Source organism: Clarias gariepinus, chromosome 15 (genome assembly GCF_024256425.1).
Source record: "Clarias gariepinus isolate MV-2021 ecotype Netherlands chromosome 15, CGAR_prim_01v2, whole genome shotgun sequence".
Classification (NCBI taxonomy): Eukaryota; Metazoa; Chordata; class Actinopteri; order Siluriformes; family Clariidae; genus Clarias; species Clarias gariepinus.
In genome coordinates, this window is record NC_071114.1 from 5,344,037 (window position 1) to 5,368,241 (window position 24,205).

The 24,205-nt window shown below is 41.6% G+C and overlaps 1 long non-coding RNA gene across 1 annotated transcript in view; it reads left to right on the forward strand.

Moving 5' to 3' along the window:
* Positions 1 to 24,205, forward strand: part of LOC128543163 (uncharacterized) — a 34,027-nt gene that overhangs the window by 406 nt on the left and 9,416 nt on the right. The window contains exons 2-3 of the long non-coding RNA XR_008365701.1: positions 9,419 to 9,514; positions 19,880 to 19,952. This is a non-coding gene — a long non-coding RNA (uncharacterized LOC128543163). The remainder of the gene's footprint in view (positions 1 to 9,418; positions 9,515 to 19,879; positions 19,953 to 24,205) is intronic.

Genomic DNA, 24,205 nt, shown 5'->3' on the forward strand with positions numbered 1-24,205 from the left:
GTTTATATTCCGGTTATTGTTATTGATAATAGTGTCTGTTGTGAACATGTTTAGGACTTTAAACCCTACTTGCCATTTTCTAATCAGTGACTATGGTTACCACATTTTTTTTTTTACACTTCAGTTCATTATGCTTGTTTTATTTTTATTTTTTAAAATGATTAATATTTTTTTTATTTGCAGGGTGTTACTTTAAATCCTATATGAAATTATATAAATATAAATTATTTAATGTGTTTATTTATTTAATGAAAGAAAGTGTATTGCCTTGCAAATGCACAGTTTTAGCAAAGATAGAGAACACACACAAAATATGCTGTTCTATATGTAGTCAAAATGTTCTGTGTGTGTGTGTATGTGTGTGTGCGCCTGCCTGCCAGTGTACCGCATCGGTCTTTGTCTAGCCTCTCTTGCTTCCAACACCTCCCCCTAAAAGACACACACACACACACACACACACACACACCTGAAGGCTAGACATAATGATCAACAGAGTCCCAGGCAGTCTGGATCACTGCCTGCACCCTTTCTTTTTTTTTCTCTCCTTCATGCCTTCTTCTCTTTTTTTCCCCCTCCTTCTTCCCCCGCCTTCATTTCCTGCATCTCTTCCACTGTACAATCAAGGAGTGGCACGCGATGTTTGTTGGAGGCCAAGTTTTACCAGGCTGGAGTCACACACAAATATACATACACGCACGCACGCACACACATACACACATACACAGGAAACCTAAACTACACTGTCTTCTTGTAAGTGACGGCAAAGGGAGAGATGCACAAGCGCACCCGCTCATGAAAACATGAAAGGCGACATTGTCTTCATATATGAGAGAGTGAAGGAGAAAACCTTCTCTTTTTTTTTTTTCCCTTTCGTGCCAGTTTTAGCATGCACATATGAAATCGCAGCGTAAGAGCCCGGGTCCGCCTTGTGTAGGCGCCACATTTGTCCTGCGCTTAAGATCACATCTGGCCACGTGCATCGACATCTGGAGCCGCTGTTGTTGCTGTAGCAGTTCTATATTTTATATGTAGTTATTTGCACCAGGAGTTGTGGAACTGGATCCTAATATCTCCTAATGTGCATGCGTGCGTGTGTGAGATGTGACTCATCTTTATGATGATCAGTGTGTCCCCTTTACGCCACTGGTGATGAACATTCTCAATTTTTTAAAATTGTTTTTGCATTCATATGCATGTGTGTGTGTGTGTGTGTGTGTGTGTGTGTGTTTGCATTAAGACTTTCTAAGCTGTCTTAAAAAATGTTTATATAGTAATGTAATAGAGTAATATTATATTGTAGTGTAACTGCGAAAACAACAACACTCAGTTTTTTCTTTATCATTTCATTCTTTAAAAAAAAAAACCTCCCCTCTTTTTCCCTCTCCACAACCGTGATCCTTTGAAGGATCATCATAAAAGGCTCAATAGAAGCAACCAGCTGTTTTTTTCTCTTTTTCTTCTTCTTCTTCTGCTTCTTCTTCTGCTTCTTCTTTGCACATTCTTTGAGGCTTTTACCTGCCAGCGAATAGGAGGCCCCGCTTACGCCCTCGCACGAGGAGGGTTGTATTTATTCACGGCTTGAAGAGCCGACGATGTCACCAGAGTCAAGTGTCTACAGCCGGGGTCGGAGGCACGGACGTGGGTTATTGCTCGTCTGTAATTAGGCAAGAAAAGCCGTGCACGCTGTAATGGCAAAGTACACCCAGACTGTCTCGTCAAAGTCAGTAAAAGTCTCCGAGGCGATCATTAGAAGCCGCAAGCGTGCTTCTGCGTATGCAACTCGAGACTTAAAGAATTATCGCAATGTCGCTTCACTTGTCTGACGTTTTTTTTTTCTCTTTCCTCCATTATACTAAACATACAGGTTTTTATTAAGTATTTATTTATTTATTTATTTATCGTTTTACGTACATGTCTTGCGTCCCCCCAGGAAACAATCAGCCATCGAGGAGGTTAATTGTTTTTGAATCTTAATCCGTCTGGAGATGCTGGTGAAACTGGGAGCATAATTGAGCCGCCGGTCGTTCGAGTGGTTATGGATTAAATACGGGGGGGGAAAGAAAAAGCAGCGTGAGAGACGAAGGAGGTGAGGGAGAATGAAGGAAGGAAGGAAGGAGGGAGGGGGGGTGGAGAGAAGGTGGGGGGGGGAGAGAGAGAGAGAGAGAGAGAAAAGTGAAAAGGCCCATGTTGTGTATACCCGCCGCAGGGGTTGTCTGGGAGCACAGGCCTGTTTAGTCAGCGCCCCATGTGAGCTGTGAACCCTGACCTCTAAAATGCCCATCCCTGCTCCAGGTGCACGGCTCGTCCCTTAGTAAACTTACACACACACACACACACACACACGTTCACTGGGCTAACACACCATGACGACATAAAGCTTCCCATGTTTCAGCTCGTCCCATTGTGCAGGAGGAGGGACGCATAGCTGAGCGACGAAGGGTTAAAGCCGTCGTGTCCCAGTTAAAAAAAAAATATATATATATATAAATTCCGAGCTTAAAAAAACACCCTCGCACGCAGAAATAATGTGTTGTTGTAATATTCATGAATGTGTTAATCAGGAGCTTGTAGGGTGTAATTATTGCAGCATTTGATCATGTCGGGGGGGAAAACCACCTCAGGCGGCGGTGACAGCCGCTCCGCGCTGCTAATGCAGTTTAATATAAATGTCTGTGTGGACTGAACCATGATGCAGCCTATTAGCCTCGGCGTGCGCTTACTGAGGCGGTTAATATATACGTCCTGCCGCCATCTGGATGCAGCCGGCGAAGAGACGAGACGAGACGAGACGAGGAGACGTGCAGGACGTCCCGTCTCTCTGGTGGACACCAGCAGCGTTTAGTCATTCATTTAGACGTCTTGTGTCTTTGCGGTGTAGGCATCACCTTTGCGCTTTGAAAATGTTTTCTAATAATCGCTAAGATGAGGTCGATTAGTCGGTTGTGTCACAAAGTCAACTGAAGATCACACAGTGTGATGAGCATCAGTCCAGCGTTAAGTCAGACCGTGAGTCAGAGTTGTCTCTCCTCCGTGTGAACGAGAAAGAATGACAAAGAGATTCCTTTGCTTTCCTCTAGTCACTGATCGATACGCGATAACCGGCCTGCAGCACAGCGATTACCGATTCACACCAGCAACCGCTAGGATCCATCAGATACGAAGAAGAAACTATATTCTGTAGACGTTTTGTTCACCTGGATCAGTAATAAAACGCTGCAAGGATGCGCTGTTTAAGTGCCCAGGCCCGAGGGGCTTCCTCAGACTGACGGGTCGGATCAGCATCCCGCTCCGGGGATTTATTCACTTCACTAACGGATTTAAAATGATCCTGTTCGATTATGACCTGTCATGTGTGTGACGGAGAGAGTGTGTGTGTGTGTGTGTGTGTGTGTGTGTATAAAAATAGCTGGTGCTAGTGTTCCGGGCTGTAATAAAAAAAATAAAAATAAAACGTTATAGTGACCCGAATGCTTTTCTTTTCTCATTTATAAATGATGCATAAAAGACGTCCAGCTGCGGAGAGCCAGTCATTAATATGATGAGGGTTTTTTTAATGACTGTTATTGAAAACACCTAATATTATAGCCTGTGATGTCCGAAGACATCATGGAGAGGCATTTGTAGGAGGATTTGTCATAGCTATCTGATTTGTCATAGCTTGCTAATTATTTATTATCATTATTATTATATTATAATTATATATATTATTAGATTCCTGGCTCCATGAACGAATAAGATTAAATAGTTAGAACATTCTCCTTTTTTTTATTTTTTATTTTTTTGTTCCACATTACCTGGCATGCACGTCTCACAGCCTCCTTCCCTCCATGTCTTTCCACGTTTCAAATCATCCTCATTGTTCGCGCTCTCATGTGCAAGTGATGGAACTAACGCGATTCCTTTGTCCAGATTCAGGACATCAGTCTGTCTAAAAGGTCCGAAGCTTGTTTTGTTTTGTTTTTAAACCAGGACAATACACTCAGAGTTACACCCCAGGGGCCACTCTGTGTGCTCAGGAACTCTCGTGAAACGCCAGGGTCATGAATGGAGGTCTTAGTCTGGGTTAGTCTCCGGAGACGAGCGCATCCTAAATCACTCGGTCCTTCTCCCTGATCGGCTCCTAATGCATGTTTAATCAACCTGTTCATAATGTGTTCGTCCCGGAGTGAAGTCCGCGAGGGGGGGGACTGCATCGGAGACCATCAGGAAGTTCGAGAGGAGACGGTGCAGTGGGTTTAGTTTCCTGCGTTCTGTCTTAGGAAGCTCTCTCGGAGTGTTCACAGGCTCGTGCTCTCTCCAGCACAAGTGTCGGTGTTTGGATCCATTTGTTTGTGGGACTGAGTGAAAAAGCAAACGGGGGGGAAAAAAACAACAACAAAAAAATCCATTTCCTGTAAAATAGCCGGACTGAACTCACCATGAAATAGCCTTTATTCCAGAAATATCCAGCTTTCAGAGCGTGCACTCCTGACTCTCTCTTAAGGCTGTGGTGCAGTGAGACTTTTACACCAAACTCTTTTAAAGTCTACAGACATCTGTAAAGTGATAACTGTGAAAATGTACGGGGGGTCTGATCAGAGTCGTGACATTTAGGAAAATGTTTTGATGCTGTTTACTAAGTGAAAAAGGAAATCAGTAGGCAGAACCAGACTGTGTGTGTGTGTGTGTGTGTGTGTGTGGTTTATTTGTCAGCCTAAAAAATTTATACACATTTCAAGAAAAGAAAAAGTATATATTTTTTAATACTTAATATTATTTTATTGCTAAATTCATTGCTATACATTATCTATTAATATAATATACATAATACTGTTTTTTTTTTTTCCTTTTTCCTTTTTTTCTTTTCCTTACCTTTTCACACACAAAATATGAAAGTAATGTAAAAATGTAAACAAAATCTATGGCAAAATATGACCACATTTATTTTCTGATCTTATAATTATACTCACAAAACATCATTCTTGGAAAAAATACAAACACAAACTTTTTGGTAATGATCTGTATACATACACACACACACACACACACACACACACACACACCAATGTATGTGCATGCATGATCAACAAATAAATGTGGTCATATTTTGCCATATTTGCGATATTTTTAAGCTTTTTCAATATATTAATAAATAAAATAATTCCAATCCGTCGGCAGGCCTTGGGAAGTGTCAAAAACAATTAAGTATGTACAGTTTGGCTTAAATTATGTGCAAATAAAAAAACCTTTTTAATTCATTTGTTTATTTATTTTTTTAATTGTTACATAAGTATTAAAAATCTTAAGTTATTGAATGTATTAAATTGCCACACTATATATTTTTCCTTTATTTAAAATTTAAATTATTATAATTAATAATAATAATAATAATAATAATATGCAAAATGGTAAAAAAAGAAAAATTATATATATAATTTTTTTTCTTATTTTTTTTTCTTATCAGGAGTAAAAAAAAAAAAGTGGAAAAATTGTCTGAGACTGAAAACAGGAAGAGCATAAACATGATGATGTTCGTTTAAGAAAACCGAGTTAATAACTCCAGAATAAACAGATCTGTCGTTTATAAACTCAGCAGTACGTTCAGCTCAATTCCACTTTTTTTCCCTCCTCACATCAGTGTATGTATTTCTCTCTACAGATAAACGAAGGTGTTCTCGTGGTTATTGAAGCTCTATCTGTTTTCTCGTGACAGCTGTGTGTCTTTTGAGAATCGCTACTTCATGATGATGTTTTGTGCGGAGGGAAAAGTAGCAGGTGCATAACTTCAGACCGTTCGTTTCCACGGGAGCGCGTGATGAAACGAACGCTTGTACACCAGGCAGCGTTTTTTCTTTTCTTTTTCTTTTTTTTAGTTATAAACAATACAAACCCAGGCGTTTATGTTTGACGGAAATATTCCGTCTTAATATCGCGCGGTTTAGTTTTACAGTAGGTGGCGGATTATTACCCCACGTCTGGAGGTATGGATGTGAACGCGGCTCAGACGTTTACTCCCATTCATCCTTTTCACATCTCTGCTATAAAAGGATTGAATAGATCTTTCTTTTTTTTTTTTCCAACGCACTGCATTTGTAGTTCCTTAGACGGAACATCCGTCTGTTCTGAACCTCCTTTCAGGTGACGTGAACGATTGGACATCTCTGACACGTTGCTATTTAGAAGAGATAAATGCGCGTAATATCTAACCTGCTGACTTGTTGCACCAGCGGCTATAAATCAGATGAGTGGAATTGAGTAGAGAAGCTGTGGGATGTAAGTGATGTATCATATACACAGACTCGCCTGATCATCTCTGAATGTTTAAACAAACAAACGCTGTGACATTTCGTTCGCACCCCCCAGGCACTTTGTCAGCACACCTTTCGCTGGGATTGTTAAGGTTTCACACAGGGACGCCAAGTGCAAGAAAGTGGCTACAGTGCACGCCAGAAGTCCCTAGATGGTACCGCGGGCTAATTTGCATACAAATTTAACCAGCATGATCACCGACACACTGGGGTACGTGACAACGAGCGATTTTCACTTCAGGTTTTCCTTAATGTGAGTTTTTCACAATATATTTTGATAAATGAGATTTTTTGCAACACAAACTGCTCTTAATCACTTTCGCATAAACACGTCTGCATACTGCACCATGCTAGACTATACCAGTTTAACCAAATACTACACTTTCCGTCAAGAACACGGACAAAAGAAAGCCGTGTAAAGAAAACGGTTACTCGTAAACATTACTGATACTGTATGTGAGTTTGAATCAAGAACAAAGAACAGTGCAGCAGACATTGGGAATGGTGAGATTAATGCCTGGACGTTGGAGAGGGTTGGGGTTAGTGGGTGGACGTTGGAGAAGGTGGGGCTTAGTAAGTTGACGTTGGAGAAGGTGGGATTAATGGGTGGACATTGGAGAAGGTGGGGATTAATGGGTGGACGTTGGAGAAGCTGGGGGTTAGTAAGTGGACGTTGGAGACGGTGGAATTAATAAGTGGACGTTGGAGAAGGTGGGGATTAGTGAGTGGACGTTGGAGACGGTGGGATTAGTGAGTGGACGTTTGAGAAGGTGGGATTAGTGAGTGGACGTTGAAGAAGGTGGGGGTTAGTGGGTGGACGTTGGAGACAGTGGGATTAATGAGTGGATGTTTGAGAAGGTTGGTTTAGTGAGTGGACCTTGAAGAAGGTGGGGGTTAGGGGGTGGCATTGGAGAAGCTGGGGGTTAGTGGGTGGACGTTAGAGAAGCTGTGGATTAGTGGGTGGACATTGGAGAAGGTGGGGATTAATAGGTGGACGTTGGAGAAGGTGGGGGATCAGTGAGTGTCTCTGTGAATGGAAAGCAATGAGTTGAGAATGGTGGGATCAGTATGAGGACGTTGAGAAAGGTGGAGGAGTGAGCGTTTGATGGGCAAAGTGGGATCAGTGAGTGGACTTTGGAGAAGGTAGGATTAACGAGGGGAAAGTTGAGTATAGTGGGCTCAGTGAGTATATGTTGGGATTTGGTAGGAGCACTGAGTGGTCTCTCGGATCGGCCGGAAGAGTGAATGCATGTTGGGAATGATGGGATCAGTGGGTGGACATTGAGAGTAGTGAGATTAGCGAGGCATTGTTGGGAACGTTGTAATCAATAAGAGCAGCGAGTGGTCTCTGTAAATGGGTGGAAGCAGTGAGTAGTTGGTGGGAACAGTGGGATTAGTGAGTGGACATTAAGGAAGGTGGGATTAGTGAGTAGTTGGTGGGAACAGTGGGATTAGTGAGTGGACATTAGGGAAGGTGGGATTAGTGAGTAGTTGGTGGGAACCAAGACGAGGGTGTTTTATTCTCATGACAAGTCGAGTGGGTCTGGTTTGCTTTATTTAAATTCTAACAAACTCTTTTCTCATTAGTTACCAGTGTGTGTGTGTGTGTGTGTGTGTCTTTGCATTGCATGCTTGTATAGAGACTGAGTGTAAGAAAGGTGCTGTATCTATTAAAATTTTAATTAAAAGCAACACACGTGAAAGAGAAAGTTTCAGGACACAACCTGTGTTTTTTTTTTTTTTTTATATAAAAAACATAAAAAACATCTACACTGCAAAATTTTATACCCTTAACAAGTACAAATATTTTGCATCTAAATAAATTGAAATAATATTCCACTTTATTACGAAGTTTTTGTAACTGTAAGATCGTTAAATGTTTTGTTAGACTTAAAATGATCTGACACTCGAATAATTAAAAATTTAAACTCGAGATGTGTAAAAATGTTAAAAAGCAGAGTTAATTGCTTTTAAATTTGTTGCTAGACGCAGTGTTCATATGCTAATTTTTTAATTAAACTTCTGTTTCACATTAGATATTAAATCAGACTGTAAAAGATCAAAAGGTGCTAAAACGAGAAGGTCTTAGCTATATTTTGCAAAATATTTTTTTTTTAAATTAAAAATTGTGCTCGTGTAAGGATGATTTTAAACCCAACCTGGGGAGTGTTTGAGATAATCTTCATCTCAAATCCCTCCATCCGTCCAACCCGATATAATATATTCAGATTCCTAGCACTGAATGCTTGAAGTCATTTTTAAATGTGTCTCTCGCTTCCCAGACAAAGACCCTTAATCCATCTCGGTTGGAAGTGCAGGTCTCTGTGACTGCTGCCCCCTTTCTGATGCCCCCCCTCATTACTGCTGAGTCTACAGAAAAAGCACAGGAATAGTCAAAAAAAGAAAAAAAAAGAAAGAAAAAAAAAAACGTGTGCAAGGGCATGGCTTTGTCTATTCGTCCTGCAGCGTGTCACTGTTTCAGTCTCTCCCTCTCGTTCCGTCTCTCACCCAAACCTTTTCTGTCAAGGCCAGTGGGCGGACGATGGATGGTGGTGGGTGGTGGAACGGGGGGGGGATTGTGGGTACTGAGAGGCAGGGGTTGAACAAAGGAGCACTGTCACTGCTTTTCAGGGTGGCTGAGCCGCTCGGGGTGGGTTATGATGGCGGAGGGGGGGTGCGGGGGGTTTGGGGAGGGGGGGATGCGGGATGCCGAAATCTGCAAATTAAATATAGAAAAGGGGCAGCTGAGAGCGCCGGCGAGCCGCACAAGCAGCGAGTGTTCGCGCAGGCAGCTCAGTGTTTGCTGTTCATTGTACAGTGTTTGTTTAGTCCTCTTCTTTTATCCGTGCAGCTGTTCCCTAAAAAACCATAAGTGAGGGAGCCACAGGGCGATGAATAGAAGCCAGCTGCTCGCAATTTCATGCTAAAGGCTCTCTCTTGAAGTTTACATGTGCTTCCATTAGCTCTCCCGTGCGGGCCGATTAGACCGGGCAGGACGGTTGCGGGGAGCAGCTCGATTGTGCCACCTTTAGCTCGGGTTGTTCAACACTTCAGTTCAGATCTAATCAACTGAAATTAATGGTCTCTCTCTCTCTCTCTCTCTTTTTCTTCTTTATCTCTGTATGTCAAAGGTCAAAGAGCTAGAAGAGTCGGGTGTCCATGAAGTTGTCCCTGAGGAAGTCTGTGTGTGAGATGAACCATTCAGCAGAGATGATGAAGTAATGATGGTAAGAAAACGTTTTTATTTCTGATTCGTTGTTTGTATGCTGTAGAGATGGTGGTGGTGGTGGAGGTGATGATGATAATGATGATGATGATTCAACACAACGCACATGACTTATTAGTTAAAGATTTGATATCTTAATACCCCTTGTTGGAAGAAAGCCATAAGAAGAAGTTTCACCCGGCTTGATGCAAAATGCAAACAGGACGTCTTGCGCCTTTCCTTCAACAATGGCTTTCTTCTTGCCACTCTTCCATAAAGGCCCTATTTGTGGAGTGCACTACTAACTGATTCTCCCACCTGAGCTGTGGATCTCCGCAGCTCCTCCAGAGTTCCCAAGGGCCTCTGAAGTGCTCCTCTGATTAATGCTCTCCTTGCTCCGGCCTGTCAGTCTAGGTGGATGTCCATGTCTTGCTACAGTATGTTGGCAGTTGTGTTGAACTCTTTCCATTTTCGGATAATGGATTGAACAACGCTTCGTGAGATGTTCAAAGCTTGGGATATATATATTTTTTAACTTTATCCCTGACCTGTCTGGTTGTTCTTTGGGCTTCATGGTGTTGTTTGTTCACTAATGTTCTCTAAGAAACCTCTGAGGGCTTCACAGAACATCTGTATTTATACTGAGATTAAATTACACACAGCTGGACTTTAGTAACTGATTAGGTGACTTCTGAAGGCGATTGGTTCCACTGGATTTTAGTAAAGTGGGCTGAATGCAAATGCACAAGAAACTTCAGATTTTTGTTTGTATAAAAAAAAAAAAATTTGTAAACCATTTATCCTTTTCCTTCCACTTCACAATTATGTGCCACTTTGTGTTGGTCTGTCACATAAAATCCCAGTAGAAATTTTTACATTTGTGGTTGTAACGTGACAAAATGTGGAAAAGTTCAAGGGGTATGAATACTTTTGCAAGGCACTGTAATGTCATAAGCACTTTGCTCCTATAAGGCAAGTCTGCTGTTAATCATTAATGTAGCTTAAACATGACGGCGGTGTAATGTGATGCCTCATAATGTACAGAAAAATGTAAAAAAAGAAGCACCGTGGGCAAATCAGTGTTGCACGTGAATCAGTTGTGATGTTTAAACACCAGAAGTCCAAACGTGAGGAGTTAACATGTACAGAGAGCACTGGTCACATGATCACAGCGAGACGTGCACTTGTGACTCTGAATCGCTCAAGATTACAACAATCAACATGCTTATACCTTATATACTGTAAATACACAAACACGGTGTAGCTTTTAAACCGCGCTCTTCATTCGCTCACGATCAGCACCGTGAGCAGCGGCCGGTTTAGCCGACTTTGGAGCTCTGGAGGTTTCAGGCGTTTTGTCCAGCTCAGGATCTGGGGTTATTTGATCAAAATTCCTGGTGATGTAGTGTTTATTTGTTTATCATCTATAGACAAAACACAGATGGGTTTGCAATGTTTATAAACTTAGAAATAAGAAAAGGGAAACATTTCAGACACAATTTTGCTCAAGTGTTACTTTTTTATTTTGAGTTATAATATTTTTATATTGTGTTATACAATTTTTTTTTTTAGTTTGGATTGTCATGTTTTAAGTGGATTTGTCAATTTTGAAAATTGAATTGATTGACACACACAGTTTCTATTATTTAAAACTAAAGGAAATATTTATTGCAGATCATTTGTGGAAATGTGCGTCTCTCTCTCTCTCTCTCTCTCTCTCTCTCTCTCTCTCTCTCATTGTTCTGTAGGTATATATTTAATCTAAACACATTTTTTTTTCTACCATATGCCAGGATTTTTCTATACTATATACCAGAAGTACCAAACATCTGTTAGGTCGAGTTTCATAACCATAATCATACAGTAATTATAAATCAGAAGAAACCGTACCTTTTATTTTGACTTTTAGTACACGCAAGCCAAGTCACATGACTGGAGCATACAGTCCACCTGGAACTCAGTAGTGAGGGGAAGGTTAAATCGTTTCGGTGACTCGGTTCTTTGAATCTCCTTCATCAAAATGAACCAATCTTTTTTTTTTGAGTTCATTTAATCAGAAATAAAATAAAATGTTGCATTTTCAATAAATACAACATTAAAATAAATCCCAATATGGCTACATACACATATTTTGGCTATAGTCCCAGGACATATTATAATAAACAGAATGAGTAGCTCATCTCTAATATCTTCCAGTCTGAGTCGTTCGTTCTTTTAAATACATTGCACCGCATAGCGTCTATGGGAGTCACGTGACAAACGAACGAACGACTCGGAGTAGAAGAGTCATTGAGGAAGAATCACTCAGTTCTGTTTCCTGTACATAACCTACGGAGGTTTTGCGATGATTTGCGCATGCGCGCTCAGTAGAAAATAAACGAATCACTCTCTGAGACGACTCGTCCTTCTGAGTCACGTTAAAGAGTTCAAAAAGAACGAATCTTCATAAACAACCCATCACTAGAACTCAGTAACGTGTGTCTCTGGACCGCTCAAAGGGCATCTCCAACCTGCCCTTTAAACCCTTTCCATATTTGTTTCTCTAAACTTTAAACTCAGACTGTAACTTGTTACGGTTCGGTTTTGTTCTAGTTAAAAAAAAATAAAAAAATGATAAAAACTTCCTGGATTGTCTTTACCCAGAAGAAGTGTGAAAACTCACAGAACGCAACGGAAAATGTTTTCGAGAAGACAATTTCCATAAAATCTCTTACATTTATCACTTTGTCAGTACGAGACGAAATGGAAGATCGCTGCGAGGGGAAAAAGCCGCACGCTGAGCGCAAACTCAAGCGTTTTAGTCCGCGTTTGGAAAACTTCTACAGTCATGCGAGAGTGCACGTGTTATTACTTTATTTATTTATTTATTTATTTATTTAACACCGCCTGTAATATCTGCTTCCCCTCTAGTTTTGCCATGAAAATGGACGGCCAGTGAGAATAACCACGAGAAAAACAAAGCTCAGACTTCCCTTCGCCTTTTCATCCCCCTTTTTTATTTTTTTCTCCCTGAGTTAAAGCAACTGTTTGGATTTCTCTGAGCGATGACCCTTCCAGCCGTTGTCGTCCTGGGAGTCATGCTCTTTCAGCTTCTTCTCTCACACACACACACACACACACACACACACACACACGCACACACACACACACACACACACACACCTCTGCCTGCTCGTCTCTTCTGTAACAGTCTCGCTCTGGAACCAGTGAAAATGCTCCTGCATCCGTTAATCGTTTAACTCGACCATTTAAATTACAGATGAAGTGAAACGTAGAAATACAACAGCCACGAACTCGATTAACATTTTAGCATTTAGTCCCTTTTTTTCGTCCCTGCTTTAACGGCAGTGTGTGCGCTCGAGCTGGCAACGACTCCGCAAGTTTCAGTTCAAATCGATGTGAGTGTCAGCTGATCAGACGCTCTGCAGTATGAGGGGTTGGACTTGAGGAAAATCTGACTGTTTTTACAAAGCGCTGAACGTTCGCTTCCATTTAAACATCAATACTGTAGTGCTGAGTTTGTGATACGAAACGGTCAAGATTTACGTTTTTAAGTTTTTTTCATTGTGGTATCAGAGTGTCGGGGTGAGTGGGTGAGTGTCGGGGTGTTGATGGGTGTTGGTGGGGTGGGTGTGTTGGTGGGTGTGCTGGTGGGGTGGTGGGTGGTTGAATGTCGGGGTGTTGGTGTGTTGATGGGTGTTGGTGTGTGGGTAGTGGTGGTGGGTGGGTGGGTGGGTGGGTGTGTTGATGGGTGTGGGTGTTGGTGGGGTGGTGAGTGGTTGTGGGTATGTGGGTATTGGTGGTGGTGGGTGGGTGTTGGTGAGTGGGTGTGTTGATGGGTGTTGGTGTGTTGGTGGGTGTTGGTGTGTGGGTATTGGTGGTGGTGGGTGTTGGTGGGGTGGTGGGTGGTTGTGGTTATGTGGGTATTGGTGGTGGTGGTGGGTGGGTGTGTTGATGGGTGTGGGTGTTGGTGGGGTGGTGGGTTTTTGTGGGTGTTGGTGGGGTGGTGGGTTTTTGTGGGTGTTGGTGGGGTGGTGGGTTTTTGTGGGTGTTGGTGGGGTGGTGGGTTTTTGTGGGTGTTGGTGGGGTGGTGGGTGGTTGTGGGTGTTGGTGGGGTGGTGGGTGGTTGTGGGTGGTTGTGGGTGTTGGTGTGTTGGTGGGTGTTGGTGTGTGGGTATTGGTGTTGGTGGGGTGGTGGGTGGTTGTGGGTGTTGGTGTTGGTGGGTGGGTGTGTTGATGGGTGTTGGTGGGGTGGTGTGTGGGAGTGTATAGGAGAGGTGTGTTGGAGAGAGGACATCATAAAGATCTTCACACCCTCTAATGAACTGAAACACGTCTATCCTACAATATCAGGATCCAGTAATAAAATAAATACAGACTTCACTTTAACACTTTACTTTAAAAACAACAAAGTCAGCAAATCAGTTCGCTCAGTTTTTTTTTAAGTTCAGCTGTTACTTTTTACGCAGCGTTTCAGAAAAGCATTTTCATTTTTATTTAGATCAAAACCCAGCTGTATTTGTTGTGTAATGATTTTTCCGTTACAGACATGCAAACTTAGTTGTTGTTTTTTTCTCCCTGTAACAAATTTTTTGTTGGGAAAAAATAAAGTGGTGTGGAAATCGCGAATGTCAAAAGACTAAAATAAATGTTGAAAATGGGGTGCGTGAACTTTTGCACACTGTTCTTATGTGGCATGTTTTGTTTTCAGTCTTGCAAATGATCACAAAAAAGAAAAAAAAAGAAAAGACGATGCTCGGGAACTTGAATTTGTCACCCGAGACTGCTGTACAGTTTGGCTCTTGTCGGTCGATTCCTGCTTCGAACGTGAAAAAAAGCAAACGCTGAAGAAGAGCGCACGTCTCTGGCATCCGTCCTTCTATCTGATGTGCTTGTTTTAGGTGGTCTTAGTCTCGTTAATGGATTTCTCTTGACGTGCCGGAGCTCAAGGAGGACTGAAAGCTCTTTACAGCGGTAGAAGAAGAACAAAAGCGTCTTTTCTCGGGGTTGATTAAAGAACTGTGAAGCCGTCTGGAAGCGTTTCCTCCCGAGAGAGAGTGACAGCGGCTGGGAAATGAGTACAACAGTCTCTCTCTCTCTCTCTTTCGGATATTTCTAAATCAGCTTTTCAGCTTTATTCGAGTGTGACAGAATTATGCGTGAGATCCAGTTACGTCTTCAGAACCTGAAACCCCGGACCGGAGCGATGGGCCGTCCCAGTCCTGGAGCATTCGCAGCGAGGATGCGTTTAGAGCGCGAAGATCACGCGCCATTACAGGAACATTACTCTCGCACCCACGGACAAACAGAGAGACAGATTAATACCACAGGCCACATGTGGGAGGTGCACTGTATCGTATTGTTTTCTTTCGAGCGTCCCACTCTCTGCTCGGTTTGATTCAGTAGGAAAATGTTCCACTGATGATAATACAAACATCATCATGTGTTTGGTTAAACTCGGCACCGGAAAGGTTTTCCGATCGAATTGCAGCGAGCACAAAGCAAGGCCGCGTCCTCTCGCACGCCGTCCCCGGGTTTCCGTGACTGTCCCTGATATTGTCACTGTAAATTACAGACTTCCTGAGGCACCAGTGCTCTTTGGTGGAGGCGACAGTCTTTTATTACAGTGTCTGTGACTTTATTACGCCCCTTTCATCTCGATGCCTACAGTACCTCTAGACGTTTCTGTGTATGTGTGTGTGTGTGTGTGTGTGTGTTGTGTGGAGCGGAGTGGCGTTCTTTAACGTCAGCGTGTTCGCGTCTCTCGGGTCCCAACAGCGTTTCAGCTTCCCCTACTGATTTAAGGGTGTTGTAAAAACCTGCAGCCCGGTTCCGTTCCGACACGCCGGCCGGCCGCGCCTCTTCAGAATCGGACGTTATGACCAGCTATTAGGCTTTATCGCGGATCCGTCCTAGCCGATGGCGAAAACAAGGTAGTAATTTAGACCCAGGAAATGGAGTCATAACACTAACAGTCCATTCCCAAGCAAGAGCCGGATCCCTGATGAGCTGAACGCTCGGGTTCATCTGCGGTGCCTTTAACTCCGAGTGTATATAAAGCCCGAGAAAAGAGCAGCGCGGCACGGGCGAGGGAGCCGCTGTTATTTCGGAGCCGTTTCAAGTCGATGACACGCCCAAGGATGGAGACAATTAAAACATCTAAGGCCTTGTCTCTGACTCAGACCACCCAGATCAGACGTCTAAACATGTTTCAACTGGCTGATGCCATGCAGACCGCTGATCAGACTGCCAGAGTGTGTGTGTGTGTGTGTGTGTGTGTGTGTGTGTGGGAGACAAAGCAGTCAAAGGAGTTACGTTTGCAGACGTGGAATATTTAGGGTTAGAGTTTTATCACTTGTCAGTAGTTTTTCTAGTCCAATTGTGAGCACTCTTGTGTGTGTGTGTGTGTGTGTGTGTGTGTGTGTGTGTGTGTGTGTGTGTGTGTGTGTGTGTGTGTGTGTGTGTGTGTGTGTGTGTAATTGTTTGAACCATTTAAGTTACAGATTACAAAACCTTTGTTCTCTAGAGCATAACTTTACACATGCATAAACTCTTGTTGTTTATGTGTTGTGTGTTAAACAGCAGTTGAGATGTTTAATGAATTCCAGTACTGTGAAATCTGCTTTCTTATACGCTGTGTTCACATTACAGGTCACATTGTTTAATTCAGATAAAATTATTATTATTTTTTTTTATTTATTTTTGTCAGATCGGATTTGCGTGTCATCATGTTTGTAAGTTTTATCTGACTATAATGTAATCGCGTCTGTCCACTGAAAAACGGCACTCATACGCACATCCATACGGCTTCGCGCAGGCCTTGAATTTGTGCGACTGTTAATTATTTTTTTTTAAACAATGCATCATGTGATTTCAGCAAAAAACAAAAGCACTCTTGGGATTTTGCTCGTGAGGACGGCGAGCAGTTAGTTCAGAGATCCAGGAGCATGAGGAAAGCCAGATGCGCCGCTTTAGCCGTTTTAGCATCTGTTGCTAGCGCTGCTAATCAGATCTGTGTCACATTAGGGTAAAATAATCTGAATTGAATCAGTCAGGCTGCTGATGTGAACGCAGCCAATAAAACACCACGCCGTGCTCGGAAATGTTAAGTTTCAAGATGTTTTTTTCATGACCATTTATTATTATTATTATTATTTTTTTTTTTTTATATGTTTCAAGGATTTGTGCTATTTTAAAAAAAATTACAATGTTTTTTGTACATTTGTACTTTATTTAAAATTATTTTTTTTAACTTACATTTTTCATATATATAAACAAAAAAATCTAAATATTGCAAAAATCATTTAATTACTGTTAAGTTTCTTTTCAATTAAATAAATATAATTTTTTAAATAATTTAAAAATTTTTTTAAACAAATAAAAATTTCGTCAAATTAATTTATTTTTATTTTTATCATTTAAAATGTACCATTTTATTATGAAGTTCTCACTTCTCTTTATTCCTGCTTCAGTATCTGTTGTAACTAATAAGTTAACGGCCCCCAAAAAGTGTAAAGGATAAAACACAAAAATCCAAATCCCAAAGAAGTTTCTAAACATGTGTCTTTGTCTAATCAAGGGGGAATCTTGTGATGTTTACAGTTTATCATTAAACAATTAACTGCGGTTGATTTTTTTTTTTTACATTTAAAAAAAAAAAAAAATTAAAATTTTTTTCAAACATTTTGAATCCACTTCATCTTCTGCTCGCTGTTCTGCCGTGTAGTGCAACACAAACGTAATTTTATAGCATTACATTATCAAAAGATGTACGCCTTTGACATGCCTTTTTCTCCAAAACCTGTGAGCGAATCAGTCACCAATCAGTTTAGCCAAAGACGAGGGTCGATAATTGTGCTCCTGTTACACCAGACTTGGGAGGACGGGATGAGGTACCAGACGTGGCCAATCGAGTTTAGAACCAGACAATTCTGGACTAATTAAAAAATGTACTTTTTAAGTTTTTGAGTCGAAATATGATTCGACACAAAGTTCATAATGGAGTTTATTTATTATTTTTTTTTTTCCCATCTCGAATTTAAATACATCAATGACTTTGTAAATCTTTCCGCACGAACATCGCAATCTAGAGTTCAGCTCTAAAAGAATTCTAAAAATACTTTGTGTTAATGGTGCGTGTCAGTCAGGGTGTTGTGTTGTGACTCATAACGCTGGTGACGTTCTGCTTGCGACGGCCAACACTAATGAATCATTATACTGTAAATGAATCATATATCTGGGTTAATATGGAAAGAATGTGATGTAACCGTGTTTGTAGTGGTGTTTAAATACATGATCGGAATAAACGCTGTTTAATATTACATGCAGTCACTCGAGTTCCTGTAGTATTCAGCTCTAACAGCTCTAACTTACCTTCTCCCGCATGTCTTCAGAATATATTTTAGCTATTTATTTTAGTTAAATTGTGAATCGACGGCCCTCATCGATCATTCTTTTAGTAAAGTTTGGTGGAAATGTTTTGTGTTCCAAGTAAAGCAAAAAAAAATAAAAAATTAAATCGTGTACCTGATGTTGCTTATTTGTGCTGAGTGACGCCCACAAACCTCCATTAAAGGTCAAGTACAGAGGGTTTTAAAAAAAACCACACACTCAAACTCCCTGCTCTAATCCTAAAGGTAAAGGGAAGGTTTTCACTTCTCTTCATTCCTGCTTCTGTATCTGTTATAACTAATATAACGAGTTAACAGCCCTTCAGCAAAAAGTGTCAGATCTACAGACTATAGAAAAGGTGAACGAGGTGCGAATTAAGCGAGAAGGAAGGAAATTCCTGACGTGAAACAGAGGAGGAGAAGCTCTCGACTCAACCCCGGTCACATGCTGACATGCTGCAGCTGAAGAAGTGTTGAAACGCGACGTCGTACCAAAAGGAAATGGTTTATGAAAAAGCTTTTATCCTCCGGGGGGAAAAAAAACCCATAAAGACTTTAAACATCATTTCGCTCATAAGCGTGGCGCGCAGTAAATCTTCCATCAGTGAAGGCGTTTGGTTTTGGCTCCACTGCTTTCAGTCCGCCGCGATGAGTTCGTTCTTCTTAATTGTATGGATTTGTTTTGGCTCACTGTTTGATTTTCCAAATTTATGCCAAAAAATGCTTGTTTGGTTTTACAGTGGTACCTCGGCATACGGGTTTTATTTAAATGTATTATTTATAATTGCGAACTAATTTATTCATATGAATCTATTTTTTTCCTAAAGCAAAATTCCGTATTGCGAAACGCATTTCCCCGTAGGAAGAAACGTAAATGCTTTAAAAACCGAACTGAAAGCGGCTCCTTTTTTTTTCTTGCTACCGTCCCTGCTTATTTTCTTGCCACACATGGTGCTTTGTCATCACTAGATCTCGCACCAAATGCGTAAAACGCGTAAAACATTCAAACTAATATGTAACCTCACTTTGCTTGGCTTTTCACTGACGCAAACACATTTTGAACGGCTCCCGGACGTACGCGCAACTTCGCCGGTTCGTCTTGGTTTGTTCTCGTGTTTTCTTGCAAAATTTCAGTCCTTAAGGTAAGAATACGTAAGGTGGGGCGTTCATATGACGAGGTACCGCTGCGTTAACGAATGATGGAACCAACTGAAGATGGGGGGGAAATTTTTCTTTTGGGATTCACATACTGTGATAATTTTTTGTTTGTTTGTAGCAATTCAGGTAGATTATTATTATTTTTCTTTTTTCTTTTGATGTTTAATTGATGTACAGAATGTTAAAATGTTGCAGTTCCTCTATAAGCCCAGAGGTGGTTTGAACATTGGGAGGCAGAACAGCGTCCTGTGTGATACAGCATGAGTGAATTATTTAATAAGTTTGTTTAGAAAGTCTGACAACAAAACAAATAAAGAAATATAGATTCAGGACATTTATAAAGATACGGAATCTCAATACAGATTGAATCTGCACCTGGTTATCGCGATATCCTATGGAGTGGTCCTCGGTGGTTCCCATCCCTGGTGCTGACCCGTAACGCAGTGTTGGTGAACCAGCATGAGGGTGTGTTTTTAAAGCTCTTCCAGAAGTCCCTCTGGGTAATCAGTAATCCGAGGTTCACATCAGGTGTACGAGCATCAGTAGGATAAGAAAGTTTCACCAATACCAAACTTCTTGTGTAAAATCTCGTATGAACGGTTGAGTATGAATGAGAAACGGTCACTATGATAAAAGAATAATTGAAAAGTCTGATTTCTGTTTTTTTTTGTGATGCCGCTCCTGAGATTAGTAACCAAGCCTGGTTTTATCGTCGCTCCTACATGTGGGTGCAGTGAGGTTATTTAAGGCTCCTCGCGTCGTACCTGCATTCCTTTAGCGCTTCTTTTAAAGGAGGTGAAACTGAGGACATTGAAAGGTTTTCTGTCTTTCTTTGCCAGCTGCAGCGGGACACGGCATCAGAACGTCAGCGGAAAACACGCACGGATCCGAGACTGACGGAAGTGAGTGAGGGTAAGTTGTTTCATTACAAAACCTTTTTTTTTTTTTTTTTTTTTACTACATTTTTTTTTAAAGCTGAAAAGAGCACAAAACAGCACTTTCTCTGTTCTAACCACAGCAGAAGGAGGCCTCCAGACGGTGTTTGTCCTATAAACCAATTTCCACTTTGTCTCCAGTGTAATCCGTACTTTTCAGTAAGATGAATAAAGCCGAGCAGATTAGAAGCAAAAGAGCCAACGTCACACGCGTCTAACCCCCGCCTCAGCTCGACTGCACCGCTCGCTCACCCCCGCGCGCTCAGTCCTCTTCCGCACCTCTCAGTCTACCCGTCCCTGTCTCCGTCTCGCTGACTGTCTCGTACAGCCGAAATACTAATCTTTATTTCCTCACATCTTTCACATCAAAGGTCCAAGAGCCTCATCGCCGCACCGTACCGTGCTTGAAGTCTTCTGTAAATGTCAGTCGAGACCTGTGTGAGAGACGGTGTGGGACTTCAGTGAGCGTTTGCTCAAGTAGATAGATTGGGACAAGCAGCCGAGACGCGCGGAGAAATCCCATAAAACGTGAGGATTTGCATCTCCAAGCCTGCCGGTGCAACACGCGTACTGTAGCGCTGAGCCGTGGCATACAGACACGCTTACGCTTATGAGTAGGATTTTTAATTAGCCGTGCTCCGTTTTATCAATGACCTCTATTTAAACTTGGGATATACCATAACAAAACAAATTACAGCGGTACCTAAATATACAAATTTAATTCATTTCAATTTAGTTTTATTTGTATAGCGCTTTCAACAGATGTCATTGTCGCAAAGCAGCTTTACACAATTAAGTTTGTTTGAAATTTTAAAGTGTATAAATTAAAATAAGATGGTTAATCTGTTCCGAAGGCAAGTTCTTAAAATTTCGTATTGCAAAACACATTTTCCCAAAGGAAACAATGTAAATGCAGATAATCCGTTCCAGCCAACCCAAAAATATCACCGATCTTACCAATTTCCAACACTATAATCATATTTTTTGCTTATAAAAACAATCAAACCATTTAGAAAAGACATACAAATGAAGTAAAATAAACAGACATTGAACTTTATGTAACTTTAATTTATGATTCCTTTTGGCACCGGCTGCTTTAAAAACCAAACTGAAAGCGGCTCCGTTTTCTTCTTGCTCTCGAGTCCTCGCTAACATTCTTGGGATCCCGGTGTGTGGGTCATCCGCCTCGTATTTTGAAAAAGCTTTGTGTGGCGAGGCAAATTTCCCATAAAATGTTAAACGGTTCCAGCAGAAGTAAAACTGTAATAAGTCCATCTGCTTACATTAGCATTCATTTATACTGAACTGGCAGGACCAGACACATCCACGCACACCAGCACGCAAACCATACACCTGTCAGAGAAACACAATGAGGATAAAGTGAAGAAAACTTTACAGAAACACCTGACCTTTCGAAACACTTCACAATACAGCAGCCTTGAGCGTCACACAGAACAGGAAACAACCCACTTTCAATTAAATCAGCATAAAGTTCTGCAAACGCGTATGCAAATCAAGTTTTAAACCACATCGCTGCTTTAGTATGCAATCAGGTCAGAAAAACTAAAGACGTCCCAATTAAGTAATGCACGCTTTGAGTTTCAGTCACTTGTTTAAATGAATTCACTTTTTTCTTACTCGTTCAGAAGTGTTTGTTGTAGATATTGTTTGAGACACAGGGTTGGGTTTGTACGGTACGGTACTTTGGAAAAGATTTTGGGTGAGATACTTCCCCTGCTGGTTAGCTGTATTAACCTCAGCGCTCCTGAGCAAAGTCGAAGTAAAGAAGCAGACATCAGATCACACACACACACACACACACACACACACACATGGCCTGGCTGATGCACTGCAACACAGAAGCTGTGACTGACCTCGACTGCTAAAGCCGCAAAGTATTTGATGGTTTGAATCTAACAAAAACCCAACTATAATTTTTTACAAAGATAAGATTATGGAAGATAAATTTGGCCTTTCAACAAAAAAAAAAAAAAGAAAAAAATCAGACAAAAATGATTTGCTAATAGAACGCAATATTTTTCTGCTCAAGACATTCCCGCCTGCAACTTCAGTAACATTCGAAACGATCGATAGTTTGGCTTTGGTTGGATTTAAGAATCTCAATTGCTAGCTAATTTTAAGTTACGTTCAGCCTTTATTTGACACACATATACATTACTGCACACTGAAATTCTTTATTCTTTGCATATCCATATGCATATAAGGGTTCAACAGCGGGAACCTGGCGGGACTCAAACTGCCAACCTTCCGATCAGTAACTCAAAGGGTCAGCCAGGATACAGCCCCTCTGGAGGAGATGGGGATAATAGCCTGGTTCAAGGTCTTAACGTTGGTAACTTGGTGGTGCCGGGGCTCGAACCCCCAATTTTCCGATCAGTAACCTATAGCCTTAACTGATTGAAGCACCACTGCGCTTTTTGGTGCATTGTAAAGATCGGCTGTTGACCGAGAGTTTGGTAGTTCACAAAGCTTTAAGAGTGATAACTACTCATTTTTAAAAAAAAGTACATATGTATGTAGCTTTATTATTATTATTAGAATTATTATTATCTCCATACCGCTTATCCTGTGTTGGGTCGGGGCGGCTGACCTGAAGCCTATCCCAGGCAGACGGAAATAGGACGAAACCCACCAGAGAGACAATGCAAACTCCACACACATACAGTAGGAGGCAGGAATCAAAACCCCCAACCCTGGAGGCGCCAGACGTCTGTGCTAGCCGCTAATCCTGCATACAGTACGTTCCCTTGCACTTTTAAGATGAAGTTGCTTATCGTTTCGATGTTAAAAAGCTCTGTTCCCCCCCCAATCAACTCTTAAACACCTGCAAAGAACAGGTGGTCTTTGTCCTGAAAAATAAAATGTGCTAAACATGCTAAAAGGTGTGTTTTTGTTCATGCACTAACCCGAACAGACGGAGTCCAAGGTTGTAAAGTTACTGTTTTAAATCCTAAACCATAAAGGATCCTAAAAAGAGCCAGGAACCAGTGAAATTATACACAAGTGGCAAGAAGCACCGCAATATCACCTGGAATAAAAAGAAAAAACTAAATAATTGTAAACAAATGATATATATACAATACAGTGTATATGTAGTTTAACTCTCATCACTTTTTTTCTGTGAACTCAGTTCAGTGCCCTGTAGTTCTGGTTCTTTGGGCCATGTCATGGCTTTAGACGTACACATTTCACACCAAACTTGATTTAAAATAAATAAAGAGTTAAGTATGACCCCAAAACTCGCAGAAAATTGCTAGCAGCCGCGTTAAACATCAGGGTCCGTAGCTTGACGTTACACAGGGCCTATGCATTAGCCTACAGCTGGTCTGATCACACGTAGGTGGAATCTACCCCGCTCGAGCCGCGTAACAGGCGCTCTGCTGAACCAGCGGGATCCAACCCCCAGCTGGGGGGGTTTGGGGGGGGTTGGGGGTTGCCATGGGAAATTCTGCCTACCTCCTTAACACGGCGTCTGCTTCTAATTTACCCGCAGCTTTGTTTAAATGTGCTTACACTGTCAGTGTCGGGCCTATTAACTCCCATCTGCAATTATAATGTCCAGTTAGAGAGGTTCCACCTGGCTCACATGCTCTGAAGCCGGGGAGCGATCCTGGCTCGGAGTGAAAGAGGCCGTCGCCGTCATCATCTCAAACGGTTTTTGTGATCTTGTTCTGGTTACAGATCAGGGTCGTGTAGAAGAAAGCCGGGAACAAATCTGCCACTCGTGAAAGCGATGAAGTGAAACGTGGAAGAAGAGGCGTAGTTAAAAGGTTGCGAATCTTACGCTTCTTACAGACGCCTTCTCTAAGAGCTTATGCTTTTTATAAGGCGGAACTTGTGAATTCCAGCTTTAAGGCAAAACGCTGGTATTGGGGGGGGGGGGGGGGGGGGGGTGATGTTTATTGTGCTATATCTTCTACGTAAGGGAAGACCATACAGTCATCCTTACAATTAGCAGCTAAACTTCAGGTAATATTTTAGGGAAGAACCATACTGTATTTTGGGTGTGGTGGTGAGGTGTCCACATACTTATGCCCACATAGTGTATTTTCAAGGGAAGCAAACGTTTTAAGTTTTATAAAACGTTGTTGTCAGTCAGGACTTTTCATGGACTTTTAAAGGGATTAAAGTGTCTAGAACAGAGATTAATGCAGTGATGATGATCCTGAGGACGGGGAGTAAAATCATCTACCAGCAAGTAAACGTTCG